Source organism: Tenrec ecaudatus, chromosome 6 (genome assembly GCF_050624435.1).
Source record: "Tenrec ecaudatus isolate mTenEca1 chromosome 6, mTenEca1.hap1, whole genome shotgun sequence".
NCBI classification, from domain to species: Eukaryota; Metazoa; Chordata; class Mammalia; order Afrosoricida; family Tenrecidae; genus Tenrec; species Tenrec ecaudatus.
In genome coordinates, this window is record NC_134535.1 from 13626407 (window position 1) to 13638087 (window position 11681).

The window sequence follows — 11681 nt, forward strand, 5'->3', positions numbered from 1 at the left end:
TTTCTTCGACATCCTCAAATTGCTGTCCTTTCATGTCCCTCTGCATTCATGGAAACAAAAAGAAGTCACACGGAGTGAGGGCAGGTGAGTCAGGTGCATGGAGCAAGAGAGACACGGTGGGTTTTTTGGGCAAAAACTTACACACTGAGATGGCTGTGTGAGCAGGTGCATTGTCATGGTGGCAAAACCAATTCCCCATATGCCACAAAACAGGCCTTTTCTGTTGCACACTGTTAGACAATTTTTTCAGAACCTCTATATAGAAAGCTTGATTAACAGTCTGACCTGGTGGAACAAACTCCAAATGCACAAGTAGACATTTTCATCCATTTGGGAAGTTGACAGTTGTCCAGAATGAGGTTTGTCATCAATTGACATTTCACCTCTTTTGAAATGAGAAAACCACTCATACACTTGCGGTTTTCCCCTATGTTCAACATTGCAACAGTTTCTGAGGCATTTTTCCAGGAGCAGGAAACAAAATTCCACAGCTGCACCCTAGTCTCTTAAATTGGCCATCCCAAACAATGAGGTTCAAGAGAAACTGCTTTTACCAAAAAATTCACTGTGACCATAGAGAACCTTCCCAGGTGATGCCACTGGGTGCACTAACTCAAAGCGAGTTTCTCTGTGCTCGCCTCATGGGGAAAAATGCATACTCCAAAAGCTCCGCCCCACCCAAAGCAATTCCATTTTCTTGGGGCGTACCCCTCGTACACCCACACAGAAACATACATTCACACCCATCATACTCATTCAATACTGCTACACACTCATCACACCCACTCTCTGCAGACCACAGAGGAATGGCAGTGAGGAGATAGCGGATGGTCCTTCTGATCCGCAGGCCTGGAGTCTGGGGCTCTTCCAGACAGGTTGCCCGTCAACATTCTCTGCCCCAAACCCCTGCTGTATTCGGAACCCCAGGACTGGGTCAGGGTCTGTGGGGACAGAGCCAGTGAGTGAAGCCTGGAGCCAGCCTCCCCACCCTGGTCCCTGACTTCCCAGCAAAGGCATAGGGAACGGGAGCCATTCCCAGGATCCTCAGGGCGGCTTAGCTCCAAGGAGGAGGGGAACTGCAGCCTTAGGCTCGTCCTCAGAACTCGTCCCTGCCCCTCTGGCACCCCACAGGATCTTCAGCCTCCAACAGAGTGTGGGGCAGGGCCCGAGCTCCTGAGAAGGCACATGTTCTGGGCCCAGCCCGCAGCCCCCGTCCCCTCCGTCCCCCGCTGAAGCCAGCTCTGCCTAGCTTTGGGACACAGAGGTGCACCGAGGTGGCCCAGTGAACATCCCTGCTTCAGACGTATGAGAGGAGCCCTGGTGGTGCAGTGGTTACTCGCTGGGCTGCTAACTGCAAGGTCGGCAGTTCAAAACCACCAGCGGCTACTCGGGAGACAGATGGAGCTTTCTACTCCCATTAAGAGTTACAGTCTCAGAAACCCACAGGGGTGCCCCTGTCCTGTAGGGCCGCTCGGAGGGGGAATGGACGCACTGGGAGTGAATTGAGTCAGACAGACACAGGAGCATGCTGACTGACAGATGTCTAGATATGCTAAAGCCAAGTTTAGAAACAAAGGTCTAAGAGAGAGGGGGGAGGTAAGGAGCCCTCTCTAAACATCAGGCTTTTAATCACAAGGTTGGTGGTTCACACCCACCAGCTGCTCCTAGGACGAAAGAAGAGGTTGTCTGCTCCCATAAAGATTTACAGCCTCAGATTCCTCGTGAGGGTCCAATCAACTCAACAGCAGGGGTTTAGTTGGCTGTCTGGGTCAGATAGGGGCAGAAACTACAGCCCGTGGGGAGGCCAAGCGTGAACCTGAGGTGTAGGGATTGAGATTTTCATGGCTTCCTGGGCACGAGGTCCAAGAGACAGGCCCCGAGCTATTGGCAGGGAGGCAAGTCTAAGCTCCCAGGATGACGCAGGTGTCAGAACTGTTTAGGAGACCAGAACCTCTTAGCTGTCAGGCTGGAGTTGCAGCAAGAAACGAGGGGCTTTCCCCAGCCGTGGCTGGACAGAGTGACTTGTACACCCAGTCAGGGCGTTGAGCCTGGAACACGGGCAGCTGTGGGGACGCCCACGTGGTGCAGAAAACCCCAGCTGAAGCAGGACATAAAAATAGTTTGGTCAGTTAGTTTTGCAAGGGAACAGCAAAACCACCCCCATGAACTCATAGACCCAAATTACACAACCCAGGAGGCAAGCCTGCATGCAGACTGGTTCCACAGGAGAATTCCCACCGGAAGCAATAGAAAGCATCGAGACGACGGGCCAGGCTCAGTTGCTGGGTCTTAGGGCCCTTCACAGGGGCGGGGAGCCCTCTTTTCTCTGCCATGGGCCGTTTGGATATCGATAACACCATGCTCAGGTCCCACTGGTCAAACAGCGAATCAACTCACCCCTAATGTGATGGCTGGAACGTTCTCTTTGGTGAGGCGCGTGAGGTCAGCTGGTGTAGATGAGGTCAAGAGACTTCTACAGCCCGCGGGCCCTGGCCATGCCCCAACCCCTCCCCGGTTTAGAGGAGGCAGATGAAATGGGTCATTAAGTGGGTCAGCAAGGGTGAGTTGGCTGGGGGTGGCACGGGTCTGTGAGTGCCAGGGAGTGTGAACACCTAGCTGTGGCGGAGGAGGGAAGAGGTCTAGTACTAATCAGGAAGCACCCGGGCCATTGTAGTGAGAAGCCGTGCGGCAGAGCGGGCGCGTGGCTGCGGCACTGCACGGAGATCTCTGTGTGGGGGTTAGAAACGCGCATGTGCGGCTGTCCCACAGATCTGTACCCAGACCACCGTGTGTAGGCAAGCATGACCGTGTCTGTGGGAGCGTCTGTGGTGGGCAGAGATTGTAGTTCAATGCCCCCGTACAAGGACACATGGTGAACCTGCAGACCCGTACCCCGTGAACCCGGTGACTTGACAAGCTCCTGATTTTCTGTGGTTCTTTCTCATTCACTGCCATGAAGGCGATGCCGACTCTAGTGACCGTCTGGGACAGGGTGGAGGTCCCCTGTGAGTTCCCGAGACTGTGACAGCCTCAGCGTTCTCCCACAGAGCAGCGGATGGTTTTGAACTACTGACCTGGTGGATCGCAGAACAACACGTAACCACTACGCCACCAGGCAGGGCTCCATCGTTGCCACCGAGTTGGCTCAGAGCCTCCTGGGACCACCCCCCTCCTGTGAGTGTCACAGCAGGTCTTGGGGCTGGTTTCCCTAAGGGAGACCTCCAGGCCTTTCTTCTGCGGTGCCTGTGGGTGGAGAAGAACCTCCCAACTTCCTATTAGTGGCCACACCCATTAGCAGTTGTCATCACCCAGGGGACAGGTATTCCTGGGAAGAGGGGCGGGCAGGGGGGCGGTGCTCTGTGGGAACAATTCATGAGAAAGGATGTGAAAAATGCTAAGTCAGTGAGTGTATGTGTGTGTGTATGTTCATGGCGTGTGAGAGTGTGTGTATGTGTGCATATATGTGTATATGTGTGTATGTTTATTGTGTGTGTGTGTATATGGAGTCAGGGGAAGGGGAACAGGGGACATGGCAGGTTCTGTATGAACTGGTTCAGGTAGACCAAACTGTCAGTTCTATGGGTCTCTTCTGCCCGTTCCTCAGCACCCCCAAAGAACTTTCTGTGGTCTCCGTTCAGTCACTGACAGGCACCTGTGGGGCAGAGGGGAAGCAGGGTGTCTGTGGGGGGCAGGGGGGGGCCCAGGACTCTTCCCCTCCCCCAACCTGGGCTTCTGCTGAATCCGAGTATTTCTCGGGCTCCTTGTACACAGGGCACTGCTGCTAATTTTAAGCCTGAGCTCTGAGACAGTGTAATTTGAATCCAGACACACTGTCAGCAGTGGGCTCCCGGCCTTCTGCTGCCGAGGCTGTGAATCCCAGGCACCCCCACCCCCATCTCCGCTGCTGCTGCAGGTGGGGAGAGGGACCAAACACTCCCCCATGGTGGCCGGAGCAGACTCTGTGAGCCTTCCTGGGCAGGTACAAAGGAATGCCTGAAATGATCTCCCGAAACTGACCCTCTGCAGCCCCAGCCTGGAGGAGATGAGCCAAGTAGGAACTGAATGCTGTGCCCTGTCCAGGCACCCAAGCGCCCAGGTTTTCCTCACCGGAGAAAGTGGGCCTCGGTTGGAGAGCCAAGTCTTGGAGGGAAGCAGCAGTGCCTTAGGAGGCACAGCCCACTGGGGCAGGCCAAAGCAAAGGCCAGCCCAGCGACCAGCCAACAATGACGACAATGATGGAAAGGCAGGGACAGTGAGAAGCGGGGACTCAGGCTCTGACCTGAATGACCCACGCTCTCCAGTGCCCCTTCCTGGTCACAGCTCCAAGGAAAGGAGTCAATGCTCAGACCCCCACCCTCACCCCCGTGAGAGATGTCCACCCACCACCCACCCCAATCCTGGGTGCCAAATGAGTGTCAATGGCACAATCACCTAGCAGTTCTGAAACTTTCATTTGGGCCAGTTCAAAGAAACACTGCCATCCACACATAGTGACCCAATAGGACAGGGGAGAGCTGCCTCTGTGAGCTTCCGAGCCTGCAATCATTGGGGGAAGTAAGAATGCCCCATCTGTCTCCCAAGGAGCTGCCGGGTGGTTTAGAACTGCTGACCTTGGGGACCATAGCCCAATGTGTAACCGCTGTGCCCAGCACTCCTTTCACTTGGGGTGGGAAGAGGAGGTGCAGTCCCTTGTCTTGGAGCGTCTGGGCAGTGGGGTTGTGGAGAGGCGCTCCGGCTGCAGACACTGCAGCAGGGTGGCAGGTAGATCTGGGAGGAGGTAGGTGTCCTCGAGGACCAGGGGATGGCTGGGAACCTGTCAGGGGAATTCGGCACATGCCCGCTGCTTGAGTCAGCAACTCCACTAGGGATCCCTCACACACGGAATTCCCCAACCCTGACCCACATGTGTCTCCTTCATAATTTATGAGGGGAGTGTCACCGGCTTCCACCTCGAGCTGTAAATAGCCAACCCTGGCAGGCCCCTGGAAGCAGCACTTGAAGACAGGGCGGCCCTCAGATGGCAAGCCCCCTACGGACAGAGGGGCCTACCCTCCCCTTTCAGAGCCTGGCTCACAGCAGGGCTGCGTCTGGACCTCGGGGCCCTGGCTGTGTTACAGACTAGCTGCGATGTGACCAAGGAGACACGACGCAGCCTCTCTACTCCTCAATGGCCCTGCTGCTGTCAGGTCAGTTCTGACCCACAGCGACAGTGAATGACAGCCCGGCCCCAGCCTGCGACGTGCTCCCCATTGTTCCCATGCTCCAATCCACTGTGACAGCACTGTGTCCATCCGTCTCACTGAGGGCATCCCTCGTTGCCGCGGACCCTCTACCAAACCTGATCTCCTCCTCCGGGAACCGTCTCCCCTGGCAGCATGTCCAAAGCACGCGAGACAAAGTCATGCCAATCCTCCCCTTAAGGAGGGAGCTCGGGCTGTGCTTCGTGCAAGACAGGTCTGTCTTCTTGTGGCGGTCCTTGGGGGCCTCAAGATTCGTCCCCAGCACAATCCAAAGGCATCGACTCTTCTTTGGTCCTTTTCATTCGGCATTCACGTGCATGTGAGGCGATGGAAAATCCCATGGCTTGGGTCAGGCACACCTTAGCCCTGCTCCTCAAGTGTCATCCACAGGCTGGTGAAGACTGCACCGGCCAACCTGGAAGCCCTCGGCAGTGGTGGGTAGGCTGGTGCCACAGAGGGATGGGAGCTGCCAAAGCTGTGGCACCCCGGCGCTTAGTATCACCCATAACTCAATGTGACAATAATTCATCAGCACCACTAGCCCGCCACACATATCCGTAGTCTGTGGAAGAGAGCAGGCTTTGGGGCATTGAGCAGGGAGGAGGGGAAGAGATGTGAAAGCTGCATTGGGGGGAGGGATGTCAAGATGTCACTAGGTGACACCAATCTAGTAACCCCACTGTCTCTGCCCACTGGTTTTTTGTTTATTTGTTTTTTAAGGCGATAATAACATTCTCCTAAAATCATTGTATTTCATTGTTGGTTTTCGACATGTATTGTTGGTTTTCAACATGTATTGAGCACCTGCTATGGGTCAATCAGCGAGTATGTCAGGTTCTACATGAACTTAGGGAGTTGTTCTCCTGACCCATGCCTCGAGAGGTAGGTGGACTAAGTAAGGCAAGGGGTGCTAAATTCTCAGCACAGCACCTGGCGCGCAGTGGGTGGTCCGTTAGTCACAGATGTTTCCGCTGTTACAATGATCAACCATTCCCCGTCCTCTCTTCTCACACACCTGCTCCTCTGAGTCATAAAACTCATCCCATTAAATTCTGTTGGTTTGTGGCGGTTCCCCCCACCCCATATCTGCCTTCCATTTTCACCTGGAGGGGACATAGACCACCCTGACAAGGAAATGGCTCTATCTGTGTTCAAAATAGGAGCCCTGGTGGCATAGTGGGTTGCGCTTCGGGCTGCTAACCACAAGGTCAGCAGTTCGAAACTGCCAGTCTCTCTGTGGGAGAAAGACAAGACTTTCTACTCCTGTAAAGAGTTACAGTCCAAACATGCTTGACACAATGGATGCATATACGTCTTGTGATGAGAGCTGTATGAGCCCCCAATAAAATGATCTTTTTTTAAAAAAAAGTTACAATCTTGGACACCCACAGAGGCAGTTCCACCCTGTCTTCTCAACTAACTGCCATTGAGTGAATGCCAACTCATAGGGACCCCGGTGGGTTTTCAAGTCTGTAACTGTTAACGGGAGTAGAAAGCCTGGTCTCTCCTGAGGAGCTGCTGCTGGTTTAGAAATGCCAACCATGTGGATCACAGTCCAAGGCATAACCACTACCACAGAATGTCCTTATGAGTCACAGTTGACTCATGGCAGTGGGGTTGGCTTTGGGGGGGGGGGGGCTAGATCACTAGGGAAGCCCAAGCATCAGCTACCCAGGTCACCGCCCTGCAGTACCGCCTAGAGGAGAGATGTCATCAGTCCACAAGAAGGTTCCGTCCACCTGGAGTCCAAAATGTGAGTCCACCAGAGTCCTGCCTCCTGGACCCCTCTCTGCAGAACCTCAGCTGAAGGACGCAGGGGATGGTGCTCCCGGGGCCAGAAACCCTGAATGCTCCAGACTGGTCAGTCTCCAGGCCGTCAGACATCCGCTACCAGAGAGGCTCAGAGCGCTGACTGCGCCAGCAAAGGGCCCACAGGGTGGAAAAATTGCAGGGAGGAACCTTCCGGCTAGCTTTAGCGACACGGCCCGATCTGTGCTCAGTCCACTCTGGTCTGCTTGTTACGGAATCCGGACCCCAACCCTGCAAAACAGGTCGTTTTCATTGTCCGCTTCTGTACGCAAGAAGACCTAGCTGCTTCCGGAGCAGGAGACCAAACCAACGTGGCATTTCAGACCCACACCATTAGTGGGCGCTCTTGCTTATTATTCACTCCTTCCTTACTCAAAGGCACCAGGAACTGACTCATTAACGTAACAAAAGAAAGTCCTGTTTACAAATGGATCTATTTACAGGTAGAATTTTACCCTACATTTGGCCTTAGGGGTGGGGGGAGATGATCACAAGCACAACATCGGTTTTAGACTCACTTGCTGAAATTAATTTACCTAGAAGCTTCTTGTCGGATTTTCCAAAGCTGCCTGGAAGCCCTGGTAGTGTGGTGGTTAAGTGTCGGTCAGGCTGCTAACCACAAGGTCGGCAGTTCGAAGCCACTGGCAGCTCCAAGGAAGGAAGGGGAGGCTGTCTACTTACTCCCTGACCCATCAGGTCTCTGTGGGTTGGCATCAACTCTGTGGCACTGAGTGGAGGTTTGGGGTTTTTTTGTTTTGTTTTCATTGTTTTGTTTCACTGGGGACTCTTACAGCTCTTAGAAGAATTCACACATCAATTGTATCAAGCATATTTGCACATATGTTGCCATCATCATTTTCCAAACATTTACTTTCTATTTGAGCCCTTTGTATCAGCTCCTCTTTTTTCCCTCCAGCCCCTCCCACCCTGACGACCCCTTGATACATTATAAATTGTTATTTTCATGTCTTACACTGACCCCTGTCTCCCTTCACCCTTGTTTCTGTTGTTGATCCCCCTGAGTGGGGGTGGATGTATGCATCAATCATTGCGATCAGTTGCCTCCTTCTTCGCCCCCTCTCCCCACCTTCGTCCTACCCTCCTGGCACCATTAGTCCCATTTCTGTTCCCAGGAGTTTATCTGACCTGGATTCTGTGTGTCGTGAGCTCTTATCTGTACCATTGCACATGCTCCCGTCTAGCCAGAACTGAAAGGCAGGACTGGGGTCATGATAGTGGGGGGTGAGGAAGCCTCAAAGAACCAGAGGAATATTGTGTGTTTCATCAGTGCTCTAGTGCACCCTGACTGGCTTGTCTCTCCTTTGTGACCCTTCTGTAAGGGGGTGTCCAATTGTCTTTCTGAGTTTGGGTCAGACTTTGGCTGACACGCAGGCCCCTGGGAAGTACAAAATGGTTTGTGTTCAGTGACAAACGGAAAGGCCTGGGGTTTGACTCCACCGTGGGTGAGAGCCACAAAAGAACTGTCTGAAGATCTACTCCCATTGGATCCCAGCCATTAAAAACCCTGCGGGCAAGTTCCACTCTGACGGCAGCAAACAGGTTTTGAAAGACAAGCAGGTGAGTTTGACCCTGGTTTTGAAGCGAGAGGGAGAGTGAGAGCAACCGGCTGCCTACCTCACCTTGGGGTCGGAAAAAAAAAGGGCTTCAGAGTGAATGAAATGAGATGGATTCGCTCCTGTGACTTGCATAGCTACCCCCACCCCCCACCCCTCCACCTCCTGACTGTCTCTGTCTTCTCTTTCTACAGCTTGAGAAGAATGAATGTGATTATAAGGAGATGAAGGTAGATCCCGCTGGGCAGCGCCTTCCTTCTTTGGGTCTGGAGTTGATCTTTTCCAACACCTCCACTGCAGCCTGTGGGATCAAGGTGAGGGCAATTCTATCCTTTCAATGTTCACACCCAACCAGGACCGCAGATTCGAACTGCTGACCTTGCGATCAGTTAGCCCAACTCCTAATCGGGTGGAGCGCCAGCTCTTAGTAAAACACAAATCTGATCCACCACCCGCTGTGGTGCCCCGGCTGACAGCCAGAAAAGATTCTGTCTCCTTAGCTTGACTTATAAGGCCCTCCCGGTGTGTCCCCTGTTGAACTCTCTACCTCCTGTCTCCTCCTCCCAACCTCACTGCAAACATTCTCAACAAATAGATCCACCCCCAGGTCTCTGAGTTGGGTCCCCAAGGCCTACTATAGTGCCTGGCACACAGCAAGGGCTAATGCAATCCCCGTTGGATGCAGGATCCAGCAGGAGAAAGCGTGTCACTGGGTGCCCTGGAGCCAGAGGGACACCCGTATCCTTTCTTCATGTGCTCACTAAACGGTTGTCTCTGAGGCTCCTCCAGTTTGCAAACCTATTTGGATGAAAGTCTCAGATGATGACAAGGGATTCTGCATGCCACTCCCATGCCCTTCATTCAGTCAGTGCCAAGAAAGGGTGCAGAGCAGGCTGGGAGCTTCATGTTCTCATCCTGCATGAGAGGGCCTCAGGGTGAGCGGGGGGGGGGGGGGGGGGGGGGGGGGGTTTGGGAGGAAGAATGAGGCCAGATGGGTGCCCACTGTGACATGTGGGGAGGGAGGCTTTCCAAGCCCTGAATGGGGGCGGGGGCGGGGGTAGATCAGGTCACCTGAACCTCAGGCAGGCTTCAAAATAAAAGTCTCCAAATGGTGATGTGCTGGAGGCGGTGGGGTGTAGGTGATTCCAGGTCAAGGTCTGGCAAGCTGGAGAGGGACTGGGGTGGGAGTAGAGGGGGGACAGAGCCGGGGGGGTGGGGGGCAGAGCCTCTCGGAGACAAAGGTACCTCTGTTGCAATCGCTTAAATGTTGAGATGCTCCTATATCAGGGGCTAAAATGTATGCTCCCCACCAATCCCTCTGCCCACCCCTACCCCTTTGGTCTTGTGGAAGTTCATGGGACTTTCAAGATTCTTTGTCAACACCATGGTTCAAAGGTATTGATTTTTTTAATTTTATTTATTTTTTTTTTCAGAGAAGGATAGGTTTTGTTGCTTCCAGTTGCAAAGGTCACTGGTGGAGAAAGGGACATAAACCATGAAAGGGAAACGCTTGGTCCACCCCGGGTGGAGGAACAGTTTGTCTCAGGGGTAAACTACCCACCGGGACTTCAGCAGGCTTGCCCTCTTCGCCCACTGGCTCAGGGTATACCTTTCCATCCGGGTGTGGGGAGGACTGAATGGGGCGGCTGCCGCTGCACTGGGTACTATGCCTGTCTCGGCTGGCAGGCATAGAGGAGGAAGCAGAGCTGGCGTCTGGCTGCCTTAAGGGGGGCTCGTGGTGGAGGATGGGTTTCAAGCTCCCCTTGAATGCTCTGGAGGATGGGGTAAAGTCGCTGGGTTTCTTGCTTTTGACTTGAGTCTCCTTTTCCACTGCCACCAGGACCTTGGGCACATGGAAGAATTACGACCAGTTGAGATGCAAACATGGCAAAAGGAGTTTATCTCTTGTCTAGCTCAAGCTAGGGCTTTCTTCCCTTCACTGCCCAGCGCAGCGGGACCCAGCGTCCAGAAGGGAATCAGCCGATTTTTTAAATTTTAATAAATCATTTTATTGGGGTCCCTTAGAGCCCTTGTAACAACCCATCCATCAATTGTATATCAAGTGCATTTGTACAAATGCTGCAGAGGCGTGGATTCTTCTTCACCTCCCTGTTCAAGGTCCAACTTTCACCTGCACAGGAGGCCGTTGAAAGTACCCTGGCCTGGGTCAGGTGTGTCTTAGTCCTCAAAGAACATTCTTGCTTTTCAACACTTTAACGGGGTCTTGTGCAGGAGATGGGCCTAATGGACTATTTTAGACCATAGGTTCCCAAACTTATTTGGTCTATTACCCTCTTTTCAGAAAAACAATTACTCGGCACTCCCTATCTTCCTCCCCGCCCACCCCTTACACACACACACACACACACACACACACACACACGCTGGCAATTTAAAACGTTCGTAGAATAGCCCATTGTCCAGGATAACACGGAAACACCTGCTTTTTCAGCCTCTGGGATCATTCCCATGCCCCCGGGGGCAGCATCACCCACTTGGAGAAACGCTGGTTCAGACTGGGCACTTGCCCTATTTCCAATGGGCTCCCACACAGCCACAGTGGCGAAGGTGGCACAGGACAACTGAGTTGTGTTTAGATGTGCGAGCCAGAACCGACTGGGCAGCCCCTGACCAGAAGAGCTTAATCCTATAAAGAACCTAATCTTCTGATGCATGCTTTCTAGATGAAAAGCCTGATGCCTACTCACCTGCCCAAAGTCACAAGTCAAGATAGGAACTTTCAGTCTCGTGGGGAAAGCTGAGGCCCACTGAGAGCCAGAGATGTTGGAGGGTGGACCCCAAAGCCATCATGCGATTCAGGTGGGCCCCTCCGACTGCCTAGCTGCACCCAACCCCCGAGTGAAGGGGGTTCTGTTTTGTTCTCTCATAAGCACAGTTGCTGCTGCTGCTGTTGTTGTTGATGTTGTTAGATGCCACCGAATCGATTCCAAGGCACAGAGACCCCATGCACATCAGAAGGGAACATAGACACCCCGTGCACAGTAGGATCGCTCCGCCCTGTGCCATTCTCACAGCTGTTCTGATGCTGAGCCCACTG